This window comes from Callithrix jacchus, chromosome 3 (genome assembly GCF_049354715.1).
Source record: "Callithrix jacchus isolate 240 chromosome 3, calJac240_pri, whole genome shotgun sequence".
In the NCBI taxonomy this organism is placed as follows: domain Eukaryota; kingdom Metazoa; phylum Chordata; class Mammalia; order Primates; family Cebidae; genus Callithrix; species Callithrix jacchus.
In genome coordinates, this window is record NC_133504.1 from 190,338,473 (window position 1) to 190,352,794 (window position 14,322).

A 14,322-nucleotide genomic window follows, 5' to 3' on the forward strand; every position below is an offset into this window, starting at 1 on the left:
AGGAGGGGCCGGCTTTGATGGAGGAGGAAACGTTTGCTGGACGGGGACAGGGTGGGGGAGCCGCAGGAGGAAGGGGCATGGAGTGAGCACACCCCAGGGTGGGAGGAATCCACAGGCAACGAGGTAGCCGAGGCAAAGCTTCAGGGATGACAGAACCCAGAGGCAGCCAGGGCTTCGGGAACACGCCACCCCTTACTCCACAGGCAAATGCAAGGGCGGACAAGGCCTGAGCTGGAAGCAGGAGCCAGGCTCGCCCCTGCCCTCGCTCCGCCAAAGCCCCGCACTCATAAACGAAACAGAGGTGGAAGTGAGCAGAAGGCCCACCTGACCCCCAGCCCAGGTCCATCCCGGACCCCGTCCAGTGCCGTGATGCTACAAGGGGGTGGGAGTAGGTCACAGCCCAAAGGAGAGGAACAGGCCAGGTGAGGGGGACCCCTCAGGGGTGGGGGACAAATCCACACCAGCCCCTTCCCCAACCCTGGCTTCCCAGAAGGAAGCTGGAGCTGGGAGTCCTGGGCAGCTGGGTGACCTGTACTGAGCCCTCCTCTCTGGGCCCTCCCTCCTCCGAGTGCCCTCCCACCTCCTCTTCATCCCTGCAGAAGCTGGAGCTGGGAGTCCTGGGTGGCTGGGTGACCTCACTGAGCCCTCCTCTCTGGGCCCTCCCTCCTCCGAGTGCCCTCCCACCTCCTCTTCATCCCTGTAGCTAATGACACTGCCATTCATCTTCCTAAACCCAGGCCATTCGGGCTCCCCTCCTCGGTAATGGCCATTCCTTGACCTTTACCCTGTGCTGGTAACCATGGAGATGGCCCCACGCCTGCATCCAAGCAGGGGGTGTGTGCAGCGGGGAAGGCTGGGGCCGCCTCCGTGGACACCCTGGTCTCCCTCTCCATCCTTCTTAAATTGCAGCTGCTCCCCTGCCCCTGAGCTGGTGCCTCAAACTGCCAGACATGGGGACTTCCCACCATGCCAGACACAAGGCACTTACCAGGGCAAGTGGGAGCCGGCGGGGCAGGCAGAGGGCCAAGGGTCAGCCTGAAAAAGAAGAGGGAGGGAGCTTTCACTGGGTTCTGGGGGCCCTCAGCCCACTCAGGGGTAAGGCAAACACCCACACAGTGGGTCATGTCTGCAGCCACCACGGAGCTGGTCCTGCCCTGGCACCTCCTGCCTCATAGCACCTGCCTCATCTCAAGGTTCACAGCACAAGAGGCCAGTCCTGCTGCCATCTGTGTCTCTGGGGTTCAGAGAGGAAGCTAGGGGTCAGCGGCATGGGGACTGGCACCCAGAGACCCTGTACCCAGCCTGGAGCAGCTCAGGGTCTGAACACGCTGAGGAGGGTCTGCTGAGCTCAGGAAGGGCACTAAGCCTGGGGAGGGAGGGTGGGCAATGAGCCTGCAAAGGTGGGGGACACTGAGCCTGGGGAGGGTGGGCAGGCACTGAGCCTGGGGGAAAGTGGACATCCCCACTGGGGAAAATCTCAAGCTCTCAAAATAAGATGTTTTGCTCAGCCCATCCCGTAGGGCCTGGGTCCACTCCTAGGCCAGCTCTGGGACCCGCCCAGGCTCTCCCCAGCCAGGAGCCCCTTCCCTCTCTGCCCCATTCTGATTGCTGTCCCGTGACACAGGACAGGGAGGATTCCTGGGAACTCAGACTGGCCACTACCCAGCTGGGGCAGAGGAAGAGGGCACCCTGGAAAGCAGGACCCTGTCGGGGTCACGTGGTGTAGTGGCCCCAGAAGCTTTGTCCACATCCTAATCCCTGGAACTTGAGCACAGCCTTATTTGGAAAAAGGGTTTTAGCAGAGGTAATGAAGTTAGGCAGCGCATCCCGCATTGACCAGGTGGGTCCTAAATCCCGTGGCAACTGTCCTGTAGAGATGGAGTAGAGGGCCGGGCGCGGTGGCTCACGCCTATAATCCTAGCACTTTGGGAGGCTGAGGCAGGCAGATCACGAGGTCAGGAGATCAAGACCAGCCTTACCAACATGGTGAAACCTCATCTCTGCTAAAAATACAAAACTTAGCTGGGCATGGTGGCATGCCCGTAATCTCAGCACTTTGGGAGGCTGAGGTGGGCAGATCATGAGGTCAAGAGATCGACACCATCCTGGCCAACATGGTGAAACCACATCTCTAGAAAAACACAAAAATTAGCTGGGTGTGGTGGTGCATCTGTAGTCCCAGCTATTCGGGAGGCTGAGGCAGGAGAATTGCCTGAACCCGGGAGGTGGAGGTTGCGGTGAGCTGAGGTTGTGCCACTGCACTCCAGCCTGGGTGACAGAACAAGACTCCATCTCAAAAAAAAAAAAAAAAAAAAGAGAGATGGAGTAGAAAGAAGAGATGTTTGGAAAGCTGGAAAGGGCCGTTTAAGGACAGAGAACAGGCTGGAGGGATGTGGCCACACGCCAAGGACGCCGAGGATCGCTGGCCACCAGCAGAAGCTGGGAGGGGAGGAAGGGGCTGCCTCAGTGCCACCAGGGCAGTGTGGCCCTGTAGACCCCTCAGCTTTGGACTTCTGGCCTTCAGAACCATGAGAGAGTCCATTCTGTGGCTTCCAGGCCCTTGTGTGGAGCTTTGTTAAGGCAGCCCCAGGAAGTGAATCCACACGGGACTCACCCGAGTCCCTCCCCAGGATGAACTGCAGGCTCCACTTAGTCTGATCCCAAGTGTAGTGAGCCTGTTGGGGAGAGACAGGCTCCACGAGGCCATGTCCAGCTGGATGGGCACTGCTGAGCTTGCCTCCATGGATGCCCAAAGCCTCCAGAAGGCTAGGCTCTCCACCTCCCACCCTCCTGCACACAGGGTCCACCAGCCTCACCTGCCATGCCTGCCCCACACGCACCAGGCTGGCTGGCCCCACCTCCTGGTATCTTGTACTTCCCTTTGGCCTGCCCTTCCTTGCTTCCACCACGGTGCAGCAGCAAGCTTGGTTCCCCGTCCCAGTGAATGGGGTGCAGCCGCTGCTTTCCCCTCCTGCCCTGGGCCCTGACACTGGACCTGTCATGCACTTGCTCCATCTTGGTACCTGCAGTCACCCTCACATGGAAACCAAGTACTCCCTCATCCTTTGAGGACAGAACCATCTAGAACTTTGCAATCTCTGAAATCTGCAAGTCAATGACACAGTTCTGCCACCAGCATCACCCCATGTGTCCCTGGCACTCCCCACAGGTCCAAGTCCCAGTGAATCCCCAAGGCCCAGGTGGGCACCTGGCCCATGGCAGGATCCAAGGGATGGACAGACGGACAAACAGATGGGTTCACTGTCATGTCCACACACGAGGCCAGACCCCGGCGTGGTTGTTACCAGCACACCCTGCAGAGCTCAGAGCGAAGAAACTGTGGCAGCGCTAATCAAACTCTCAGCAAGAGAGGCTTTCAAAGACCTGGTGTGCAGCACAGCTGCAGCTGAGGCCCTTCCACACCCTGGGACCTCTGCCCAGTGAGACAAGCTGCTGGCCGGCCCTGGGCACGTACGTGAGGCTGCTCGCTGCAAAACAGGGAAAGGCTGGCGTGTTGGAGTCGGCCGTGTTCCCGGAAGACTCAGTGTGCTCAGGGCTCAGAAGCCCCAGGGGCTTCACAGAGCGGAACAGGGTGGAGGCAGAGAGAGGCCACTCCTGTGTGTGAGGGACAAAGGGAATTTAGAAAAGCGCAGAGAGGGCCCCCAAAGGCACGGCTGCCCGCATGGCACCTGGGCTTCAGAGGGCAAGGCCAAGGGCCAGTGGACGCCTGGCCCTCAAGCTCTGTCCTCAGAGGGAAGCTGCAGTGCTCTCAATCCCTGGATGCCCCACTGGGCCTTCCTCTCCCAGGCCCGGTGTCTCTGTCCCCAGCAAGGGTTCTTGAGATGGGCATGGGAGTTGGGACTGCCTGGGGCTCTGGCCAGGCAGGGCAGCACACTGGCTGGAGGAGGCGGGGTGAACTTCCACGCCGAGGGTGGCGAGGCTGTGGTAAGGGTGAGGTGGGGCTGGGGATGCCAGGCAAGGAGGGTCTGGGGAAGCCACAGCTGGCACTGCTGCTCGCCTGGAGCCCTCTCCGGCCTCAAACCACAAGCAAGAGAGGCAGCTCAGGATTCACACTTCAGTTCTTCACAAACACTGTCAAGTTTCCACCTTTTTTTTTGAGATGGAGTTTCGCTCTTGTTACCCAGGCTGGAGTGCAATGGCGCGATCTTGGCTCACCACAACCTCCACCTCCTGGGTTCAGACAATTCTCCTGCCTCAGCCTCCCGAGTAGCTGGGATTACAGGCATGCGCCACCGTGCCCAGCTAATTTTTTATATTTTTAGTAGAGACGGGGTTTCACCATGTTGACCAGGACGGTCTCCATCTCTTGACCTCGTGATCCACCCGCCTCAGCCTCCCAAAGTGCTGGGATTACAGGCTTGAGCCACCGCGCCCGGCCAAGTTTCCACCTTTTAATCACTCGAGAAAAAATTCTCCAGAGTCCTGATGCGTGGGGTGGGTCAGGTCCACCACCCCCAAGCTCCTGGCTCCCACCCAAGGCTAAGACCCACCTCCTCCCCGCCTGGCCCTGCCTCACCTGGCCTAAAGGGGCTCACTGTCCCCAAACGCAGCCAGCCCAGGCACCCTGATGCCCCCACCCAGCAGGGTCCCAAGAGGGGCGGCAGTCCTGCCCCCACCAGCAGCTCCCACACGAGAGAGCCGCTCCAAGCAGGTGACCTTGGTGGGCAGAATGGAGCCGTGGTCAGCATGCAGGCTTTGGTGGGAACAAGCCTGGCTCAGTCCCCTCCTCCTGGCCTTGTGGCCCACTCTGAGCCTCAGTTTCCTCACCTGAGCAGTGGGGGTGGGGCGGCTGGCTGCTGGGCTTTCACTGGCGTCAAGGGAAGGGAAGAACGGTCCTGCTCAGCGTCCACCATGAACCTGGCCTCAGGAACATGCGTCTCCCCACGGCCCTCGGCACAGTCAGGCCACATTCCCAGTGGCACCCCTTCCCTCTCTGCAACTTGGCAGCAGCGGTGCCCTCCACCTGGAACGCCACCCTCCACTTCCTCAGCCCTGCCCTTGCCCCCTGTTCCCTCCTGTAGACCACGCTCCCCTGGGCTGGACCCCAACCCGCAGGCACCGCCCTGGCCGTTCTCCAACACAGGCCCAGTCCACCGCAAGGCCCGCCGCTGGCTCCTTGGAGAGGTGGCCCCCACCCGGCAGCCCCAGATACTGTGCCATTTTCAGTGTGTCCGTGGGCTATCTGCCCCTCCCCTGACGTCAGTTCCTCGGGGAGAGAGCTCTGTATGTCCGTCCCCCAGGTCCTTGGCGCCTGAACACAGCGTGACACAGGCACCAGGTGCCTCCTACAGCATGAACAGACCTGGTCCACACCCCAGCTAGCTGGAAGCCCTGCTCTCCACGGGGGCCAGCTCACGGGCTCATGTGCTGAACTGCACAATCTAGCCAGCCCCAGGCACCCACTTCTTCTGTCTCAGGGGATCCCTGGCTGCAGGAGGGGGGCATTCCAGGGACTCTGCGCCCACCAAGCGGAGGCTAGGCCCCCAGGGTGGCCTCCCCAGCCCCAGCATCCTCATCCACAGGCAAGGGCAGCAGCCGTCACTGCAAAGCAGCCGTGGCTGGGATACCCCACACCCACACCAGCCTGGCTGCTGATGCTCCAGGCCCGGAGAGTGTGCTTAGGTAGGAAATATCCCGGGCACCCTCCTCAGGCCAGCCCACTTAGGAGCAGAGAGTTCAGGCATAGTGGGCATGAAGGTTGGGGGCGCTTCCCTGCCCACAGTCACCTCTTGTGATGGGAGGCTGCGCCACTGGACCAGGGAGGGGCAGAGAGCCCCCAAGAAAGGTCTACTGTGTGCCAAATGTACCAGCTCTGTGCCCACTCAATCACCAACTGCTCATTTTGCTCTCCTGATGAAGACCTCCGGGCTGAGGGAGGTACAATGCTCGGCCATCCAGCCAGCGTGGCCAGTCCACCTGGAGCCCTGCCATGCAACCTGAGGGTGCACCAAAAGCCTTACGGCCCCTGCAGGACCCACCAGGCACTTCCTGCTGAGCCTGGCTCTGGGGAGGGTAAGAAGGAGAGGAGAAGCCTTAGACCCACTCTCAGAAGGAAGCCCACCAACCCGCATGGACAGCAGGGGTGGGCCCTGGCATCTGCGGAGGGGACAGGGCTCTGGGTAGGAGACCAGGGACACAGGGTGGGCCACGCCATGTGGTGTTCAGGGAGGAAGCCACCGCAGGGCTCAGCTCAGCAGGACAGGAAGGCCCTGGGAAGGAGGGGCTCCAGCCCACCATTGAGGAGTTAGGGGCTGCTTCTGTTTTAAACTGATCCCAACAGTCCCGGGAGGCTGGTTGGGAAGCTCTCCCAGGCCACAGCCACCTTCTGGGTCCTGCTTGATGCTGCTGGTTCCCTTGAAGAAAGAGTGGTCTGGTGCTCACCCCAGAGAAAGCTCTGGCAAAGAAACAGAGCCCCAGTCCTCAGTTTCCCCAGGAGTAACTGGGCAATCCTAGGAGCTGCTGGACCCAGGACTCAGTGCTGAGGCTGCACAGTGGTTGCGGTCCACGCATCCACAAAGACTTGGAGGAGAAACGGGAGCACGCGGTGCCAGGACAGAGGGAGACCTGGAACCCACCGGGCAGCTGAGGAAACGGAGAGCAGGGGGACCAGGGCACAGTGGAAGGTGGGGCAGGGTGGAAGAAGGTAGCCCCCCTACTCACTGGGCTCAGCCGGAGGCGTGCTGGGGGCTGCTCAGCCGAACCCCGTCTCTCTTGCAGTGTCGACCCACTCTGCCTTAAGTCTCGTGGTATCGGGCGCAGGGGAGGCACTCAGGGCACTGCGCCCAGAGGCGAACACCACACCCTGCACCCGGGATCCAAGTTGCTGTCACCCTCTGTCTGGACTCCCAATCTGCTGGGGAGGTAGCCACCTCTGACTCACATCCTTGTGACATCTGTTCCACCCAGACACGTTGACACATCTGCCAGTGTCCTGGGAGCAATCTTCCACATGAGTTAGCCAAGCATGGGATTATATGGAGAGTGTCTCAGACAGGGCACAGCTTGTGCAAAGGCCCTGGGGTTGCAGGTAAGAGAAGGCACATGCCTTCAGACATGATAGACAGAGGAGGGTCACAGTTAGAACTGCCAGTCCAGGCCACATGCCCAGCTGAGGCAGATGGCATCTCAGATCTTCCCTGGGCTGAGCTCCTCCGCCCAGGCACCGTTCACACCTGGGCTCCAATCCCAGCCTTGCTCCCTCATCCCCCATCTGAGCTTGTTTGCAGACGACTCAGGACCAAACCAGACCGTTCCCAAGCACTCTGCCACGGGCTCTTGGCCCAGGCCCTGGAGGTGGAGAGGACCCTGCTTATCCCAGATCGCAGCACAGGGCACGGTGACAACAAGGGAACAGAGTGGGCATGCCAAGGCCGTGGGGCTCGTGCTGAGGTGGGAGGCAGTAGGGGCGCCTGTCAGAGAAACCCAGCCCCACTGCTCCTGCCCAGAGTTGACAGGACAGGCCAAGAGTCACCACGATGGGCACCCTGTGTGGACAGCAGCACAAGCCCTGCACGCGGGCAGCCACCTGCTGGGGTACCCCAGGATAGGCCTCAGGACCATGTAGCAGTAAGTGGCCTGAGCCTCCTGCATTGTCTGTCTCTTTTACTCATCACCTTGTTTGTACTGTGGTGGCCTTGGTGGCCTTCCTTGGACCGCACGAAACCACGAAGCTCCAACATGCGCCTCAGCTCAGCCGGCACTTTACAGCGTTTCACCTGGACAAGCTCCTGGGTTGGGGCAAAGGGCTCTGGGGCCTAAGGTCACCAGATGTGACCCCTATCATGGCTCCTCTGTGCACCACTGGGGGTCCTCGGGCCCTTGCTTACCCAGGAACCCCGTCGCTGTCTGTCAGTGGGTGCCACAGGACGGGACCCACCAAAGTTGAGTCAGCACAACAGGGTCCCTTCCGTCTGTCCACTTATTTCAGCCCTTGAGGGTTAGGTCTTTCCTCAGTCTTAGTGCACACACTGTGGTCCCTTTCTCCCTAATGTAAATATATACATTTATATATATATTTATTTATTTATTTATTTTTTGAGAAACAGTTTCACTTTGCTGCCCAGGCTGGAGTACAGTGGTATGATCTCAGCTCACTGCAACCTCTGGCTCTTGGGTTCAAGTGATTCTCCTGCTCAGCCTCCCATAGCTGGGATTACAGGTGTGCACCACCAAACCCAGCTGATTTTGTGTTTTTAACAGAGACGGGGTTTCACCATGTTGGCCAGGCTGGTCTTGAACTCCTGATATGCCTGCCTCAGGCTCCCAAAGTGCTGGGATTACAGAGTGAGCCATCTTGCCCGACCCCCACCCCGCCCTTTTTTTTTGAGATAGCGTCTCACTCTGTCACCCGGGCTGGAGTGCAGTGGCACAGTCTTGGCTCCCTCCAACCTCTGCCTCCCGGGTTCAAGCAATTCTCATGTTTCAGCCTCCCGAGTAGCTGGGATTACAAGCATGCACCAACATGCCCTGCTTATTTTTGTACTTTTAGTAGAGCCGAGGTTTCACCATGTTGGTCAGGCTGGTCTTGAACTCCAGACTTAAAGCGATCTGCCTGCCCTGGCCTCCCAAAGTGCTGGGATTACAGGCGGGAGCCACCGTGCCTGGCTAATATTTTTGAACTATTTTCAAAGATGGTTTTTCTTGGGTGTGGTTAGTCTGTACTCTCTGGGTTGATTATTTTATTCCTTCTGCTTTCTGTCACTTTATATTCCTTAGTAAATTTTAGGTTGGCCTCAGGAGGTTCATGGTCCAGGCTGGGCGTGGTCCCTGCACTGGCTTCCTCCTGGGGCCACTCACAGGCCAGCACAGGAGGGCTCCCGGTGACAGGCCAGCCCCTCTGCTGAGGCTGGGGCGGGCAGTGGGGGTGGGACAGCAGGCCGCAGCCACTGCTAGGCCCGGGTCTCTGGCCGGACAGGGGCAGGGAGATGCAGGAAGGCCTAGGAGCCAGGGGGAGGCCACAGGAAGAGGTGCTGACAGAGGGCAGAAAGCAGGAAGAAGGATGGGCCAGACCCCAGGCTGGGGAACCGGGAGCTGCGTGTTCCTCCTCAGCCTGGGAACCCCAGAGCCTCAGGGCCTGGGCAGGGCACGCGATGACTCATGGTCGCTGGCTCCTGTCCTCACTCTCAGCGTGGCCCAGAGGGGGCCTGGGTGACCTGAACGTTCCCAGGTCCCTCACAATGCTCCACTGTTGGGAGGCCCAGTGAGGACAAGGGTCTGGCAGTGGGCCCTGGCTGTCGGGAAAGGCGCCCAGCCCCCAGCCTCTCCCCAGGCTCCCTGGGCCCCTGCAGTCTGGCCTGGGTCCTTGGCAGTCAGGATGGGGGGGTCCAGATCAGGGTCTCCTCCTCCTCCTCTCCTCCTCCTCCTCTCTGCCCCCAACCATGCAGCAGTCCTGCCTCCCTTCCCAAGGCCAGGCTGGCCACACCCCAGCCCCTTCCTCCCCCAGAGCCAGCTGGTCCCAGCCTTTCTGCTGCAGCCTCCTCAGAGGCAGCTCTGCTCAGCCTCAGGGCTCAAGGCCCAGCACGTGCTCTCCCTCGCTAGGTGCTGTCAGGCTGTTCCAGGAGCTCCTCGTGCTGTTGCCCGCCTGCAAACTCCTGCCTGGCCTTCTGTCCCAGGCCAGGTCACCCCAAGACACTCCCAGTGCCCCTACTGCTCCCTGGGGACAGGGCCCCAGGCCAGGTCCTTCCTTGGAGGGGTGAGCAGCTCTAGTCAGGTCCCCTAACCACCACAGCCCTAGACCTGTGGGAGCCCGGAGACCTGAGCTCCTCTGTCTGCCCAGCCTCCCTGCACCTACCCCTGACACAGGAGCCCGAGATGGCCTCCCTAGAGCACCCAGGTGAAGCCACCTGGCCCATCACCGGCCCGGGGGGGGGTTACAGGACAAGCACCTCCACTTAATGCTTGGGCAGCAGTAAGGCTCTGGGGGCAGGGGGCTTCTGGTGTCAGCAGAGCCTGTAAGCAAGCCTCCCCAGCCCCCGTGTCCACCCCTAAGGACTCCTCCTGGCTGGGGAGCGGCCATGGGGCAGGCAGGGCACATCAGGTAGAGGCAGGCAGGCTGCACCAGGCAGGGAGGTGGCACAGCTCAGTGGACACTCTGGAGACACAGCCTCAGGAGTGATTGGATATGCCCTTTCCCTCTCCAGGGAGGCAGCCCTGGACTGTGCTGCTCTCAGCCAGAAAAACCAGCCAAAGAGGAAGGGAACCGAGCAGGGGAGTCAGTATCACCAGGACCCAATGCCACCCCAATCTCACCAGTCTGCTTCTCTCCCCGCTTTCATCCCCAGTAGCCTGCGTACAGGGATCGCCAACCCCATCCTGGTCACGTCACCTCTTCCACTCCCACCCAGCCTCTGCAGCAGCCCCCAGCCAAGCTCCTCATGGTATGTCTCCTCGTGGCCACTGCTGGGAGGGTGTGTGTTCGCCAGTGATCTCCAGACCCCAGAGTAAGCTTTGAAAACAGAAGCCAGCCCCTGCTGGAAACCCCGCCAGGCCCTAGGGCCCTACCTCTCCAGCCCCGCTCCCTGTTCCCAGGGTGTCTTTCAGGTGGCCTGAGCCCTCAGCCTGGCCCCTCATCCTGCTCCCACCTCCCGGGTGCCCCCCAGGGGTGGGGGGTGGTCTGTGAGGTTCCTCTGGCATCTTTGGTGCTGCATTTGCCCAGCTGTGTACTAGAAGGGCCAGGACCCAGCCTGTAGCAAGGGCGGCTCTGGGTGGGTCTTCGAGGGGGTCTGGGTGAGTGGGTCCCCTCCTGCTTTTCGGGACCCCAGCCCTGGAACAGCTCCCCCCTTGGTGTCAGCTGGCAGGAACCTGGAGTGCAGGAGGGCCTGCCAGATCCTCCGCAGAGGTGGGGGCTGGGGGTCTTTTCTCAATCTTCTTCCTGCCCCAGCAACTTCCTGCCGCAGAGACAGGCATGGCCACTCCAGCCGCAGCACTTCACCCTCCCGGCCACGTCCTCCAGCAAATGGGAAGACTGATCTTGGAGAGCATCTGCCTCAAGTAGCAAACCTTCCTGAAGCCAGCACCCAGGGCCCCAGGACGGCTCGGGGCTCCGAGGCGGGCGCTGCCCCTCCCTCCACTTTGCAGCCTCAGGGACATAACGGCCACAGTGGCTGGAGCCACACCCAGGGCCCCACCCCACCTCATTAGGCAGCGGCAGCTGGGGTCTAAAGCTGAGCGGAGTCCCGTCCTAGTGAGGGTCCCCAGGGGCCCGGCTGGGAGAGGAGGGAGCCGCCCGTGGGGACAGCTAGCCAGCAGGGACACAGCAGGAACAGAGTCCTGAGGTAGGACGGGCATGGGTGGTGGCTGGAGGCTGAGGCTGGACCCCTGAGAGCCATTCGCCCTGGTCAGCCCGGAGGCTTCAATGACCTGACGCCAATGTTGGAGGCTCCCAGGCCCTGGGCCAAGTGCCACTCCCACACATCACCCTCACATATACCATGAGGCTGGACTTCCGGTCCTTGCCCTGCCCAGAGAAGGTAGAGGATGCCCAGGTCACACACTGGCCTGGTGGAACCACTGGAGCGCCCAGCACCTCCATTCCTAGAGGTGTCAGCCTGGGAACGCCTGAGGCCACCGGAGGTGATGGCAACGGGAAGTCACTTCCCCCCATCAGGGGATGCAGCCACATCATCTTCCCCTCTGCCCTGTCAAACTCACCCTGCTGACCACTGGTCTGCCTGCCTGGCCAGGCCCCAGCACTATCTGCCCAGCCATCAGCAAAGCGCCCTGGGCAGTTCCAGCCACTAGCCCTGCTGGAAAGGGGCTTCCCTTTCTGACCTCAAGTAGGAGGAGAGGAAGAGGCTGGGGTCAGGGAGGGACAATTTCTGAGAGAAGAAATGAGTGCTGAGCTTCCTGGCCTGCCTCCTCTGGCTCTGGGCCTGGTCTCCTCACAGGGCTGGGTCCCCACCTTCCACCCAGGCCCCTCAGACCAGCTTTTCTGAATCTTTCCCCACCACCCTCCTCATGGTGACAAATTGGGCCTTTTGCTTGGACCTGCCTCGGGTGCCAGCTCTTCGGGGCCCAAAGCCCTGGGTGGCACAGGGAGGCCAGGCTGACTCCAATCTTGCACCAACACCCATCTTTAAGAAGAGCAGCTACAGAGAAAGAAAGCACTCTCGTTTAGGGAGAGGACAGTGGACAACTCAGTGCTCAGCGGTTCCTTCCTCACCAGGCCTTGGTGCTCCTATCTACTGCTGCTGGGGCCACGAACACCAGGCCCAGGAGCAGCTGGGTCCCTGCTGCCAGGTGGCAGGCAGTGGTGGCTGTCACAGCGCAGTCTGCAGGGGGAAGGGAGGGGACTCTGATGGAAACCTGAGGAGTTTCGCGTGAGGCTGAAGCAAAAGAGTCTGCTATTATCTGATTGGAAACTCTGCCAACCTGGCGGCAGCTGCCAGACTGATGGGCGCATTAGCCTCCAATGCTCAGTGGAGAATTAAACACAGGTGGGACGAGTGACAAGCCAACTTCGAAGAGCCTGATACAGCCCATCTGCTGCCCGCTTCACTTCTCTGCGCAGGAGTGAGGGGCTGGGAGAGCCCACACTCCCCTCACCCTTCCTCTGGGACAGGCCCAGGTGGACACCACCAGGCATGGGCACTGACATGGCCCTGTGCTTCCTGAGTTCCCAGGCAGGAGGGGCAGGGAGACGGGTCACCATGGATGGGTCAACATGCATGATGACCATTTACCAGGCTGCAGGCTCAGGAAGACACCCAGCTCAGCGTGGACTTGGGGGTGGCCAGGGCAGGTACCCTGAGCACCAAGCAGGACAGACACCTATGTCTTCAGTCAAAATTGCTTCTGAGGGAGAGCGGCAAGGTGGGCCAGGCAGGTGAGCTGCTACCCCTGGGCACCTGCCCGTGGTCCTGCCCTCTGCCCTGTGGCCTGTCTGCTCTTGCACTGAATGTCTGGCCCAGGGCCCAGTACACAGGTACCCAGTGTTGCACGAGGGGGCCTGGGGCTGGGAGGCAGCCTTCTGAGGGAGGTCCACCACTGCCCCAGAGGCAGAGGCCAGTGTAAGTGGCCAAGGTGCACCACTGTCCCAAATTCCAAGGCTGTGAAACAAACCCAAGGACCACCTACCACTCCAAGCTCCCAGACTGGCCCCTGACCCCTTCCCACTTTGTCCAGGGGCAGCCAGCAGTGAGGGCCCACCCCTATGCCTGGCTTGGGATAGTGGGCAGAGCTTCAGGGGCAGGCCAGGGCATGGGGACTCGGGCCCTCAAATGCCACAGAAGAGTGTCACTAGATTACAGCACCTCTGTACCGAGGCTGAAGGAACTCCCCCAAACGGAGCTGCCCAACCCAGCAGAGTCAACGGCAGGAAGGCCCCAGCTGGGGCCTGGGGATCTGGCATCCCATGAGTTAGACCTACTTTCACCCCATTTCACAAGGAGGAAGCTGACACCCTCAGAAGAAGCCTGCTCCGAGCCCAGAACTCAGCTTCCCTCTGGTGCCTGGGAGAAGTTCTGTGCCACTCCCCATGGCTCCTGCCTCACTCTCTCAGCCCTGTGTGTCACGGCACGAACACTGCCTGCCTGGGGGTGTTGTCTGCCAGCCGGGCAGACCCTGGGGTGGGGACCTGGCCTCCCTCTGCAGGCTCCAGCAGACAGGCACCCCACACTCCACCCAGCCCCCTGGAGCAGGCTCAGCAGGTGCACAGCAAACAGCTGGCTCACAAGGAAGCAGAGTTGGAATCAGCTCAGTTGCAGGGATGAGGGTTTGGATACCACAGGGGTGCTCTGCCAACCCCTTGGGAGTTCTCTGATCTCCCCAGGCCACAGCTCTAGGTGGCCGAGCCCACACTCTTCCCAGAGGCCAGCTGGCAAAGATGGACCAGATGTGACTGGAACCCATGAAGAAAGCGCCAGTCAACTCTGGTGTTGGGGGCCAGTGGTTCCAGCATGCTCTGTCACCCGGGACAGGAAGGCCGAGCAGGGCCTGACTGCTCTCGTGGCCTTGGAGGTTACAGAACCGGGGGAGAAGAGATGAGACTGAGGGAGGGCCCCCGTGTCCCCTCCTGGAAGCCTGTGCCACCTCAAGCTCCTCGCCCTAGACTCCTGTCTGACCCAGGTCTCCACCCATTCAGAACCTGGGCACACGCTTCTCTCGCATCAACCCGAAGTGTGATTGTAGTCAGGGGCCCAGCACAGAGCCCAAATCCCACAGTGTGGCCCAGAGCCAGGGGTTGCCATCATCCATTTTGCAGAAGAGGAAACAGGGTCAGGAAGTGCAATTCACGATTCACCTGTGAGGCTCAGGTGTCCTGGCCCGTGGCCGAGAGGCAGTGCCTTGCTCTCGGCCCCATCC

General features: G+C 60.9%; 1 protein-coding gene across 12 annotated transcripts in view; it reads right to left on the reverse strand.

The window, feature by feature from the left end:
* The window catches only part of SH3BP2 (SH3 domain binding protein 2), a 43,627-nt gene that overhangs the window by 26,678 nt on the left and 2,627 nt on the right, over positions 1-14,322 (reverse strand). For 5 of the 12 annotated variants that reach the window (XM_078367667.1, XM_078367659.1, XM_078367669.1 and 2 more), the window contains exon 2: positions 989-1,035. The exons of the other annotated variants lie outside the window; for them this stretch is intronic. The gene's annotated coding sequence lies outside the window, so the exon portion shown is untranslated. The remainder of the gene's footprint in view (positions 1-988; positions 1,036-14,322) is intronic. 12 annotated transcript variants of the gene reach the window in all.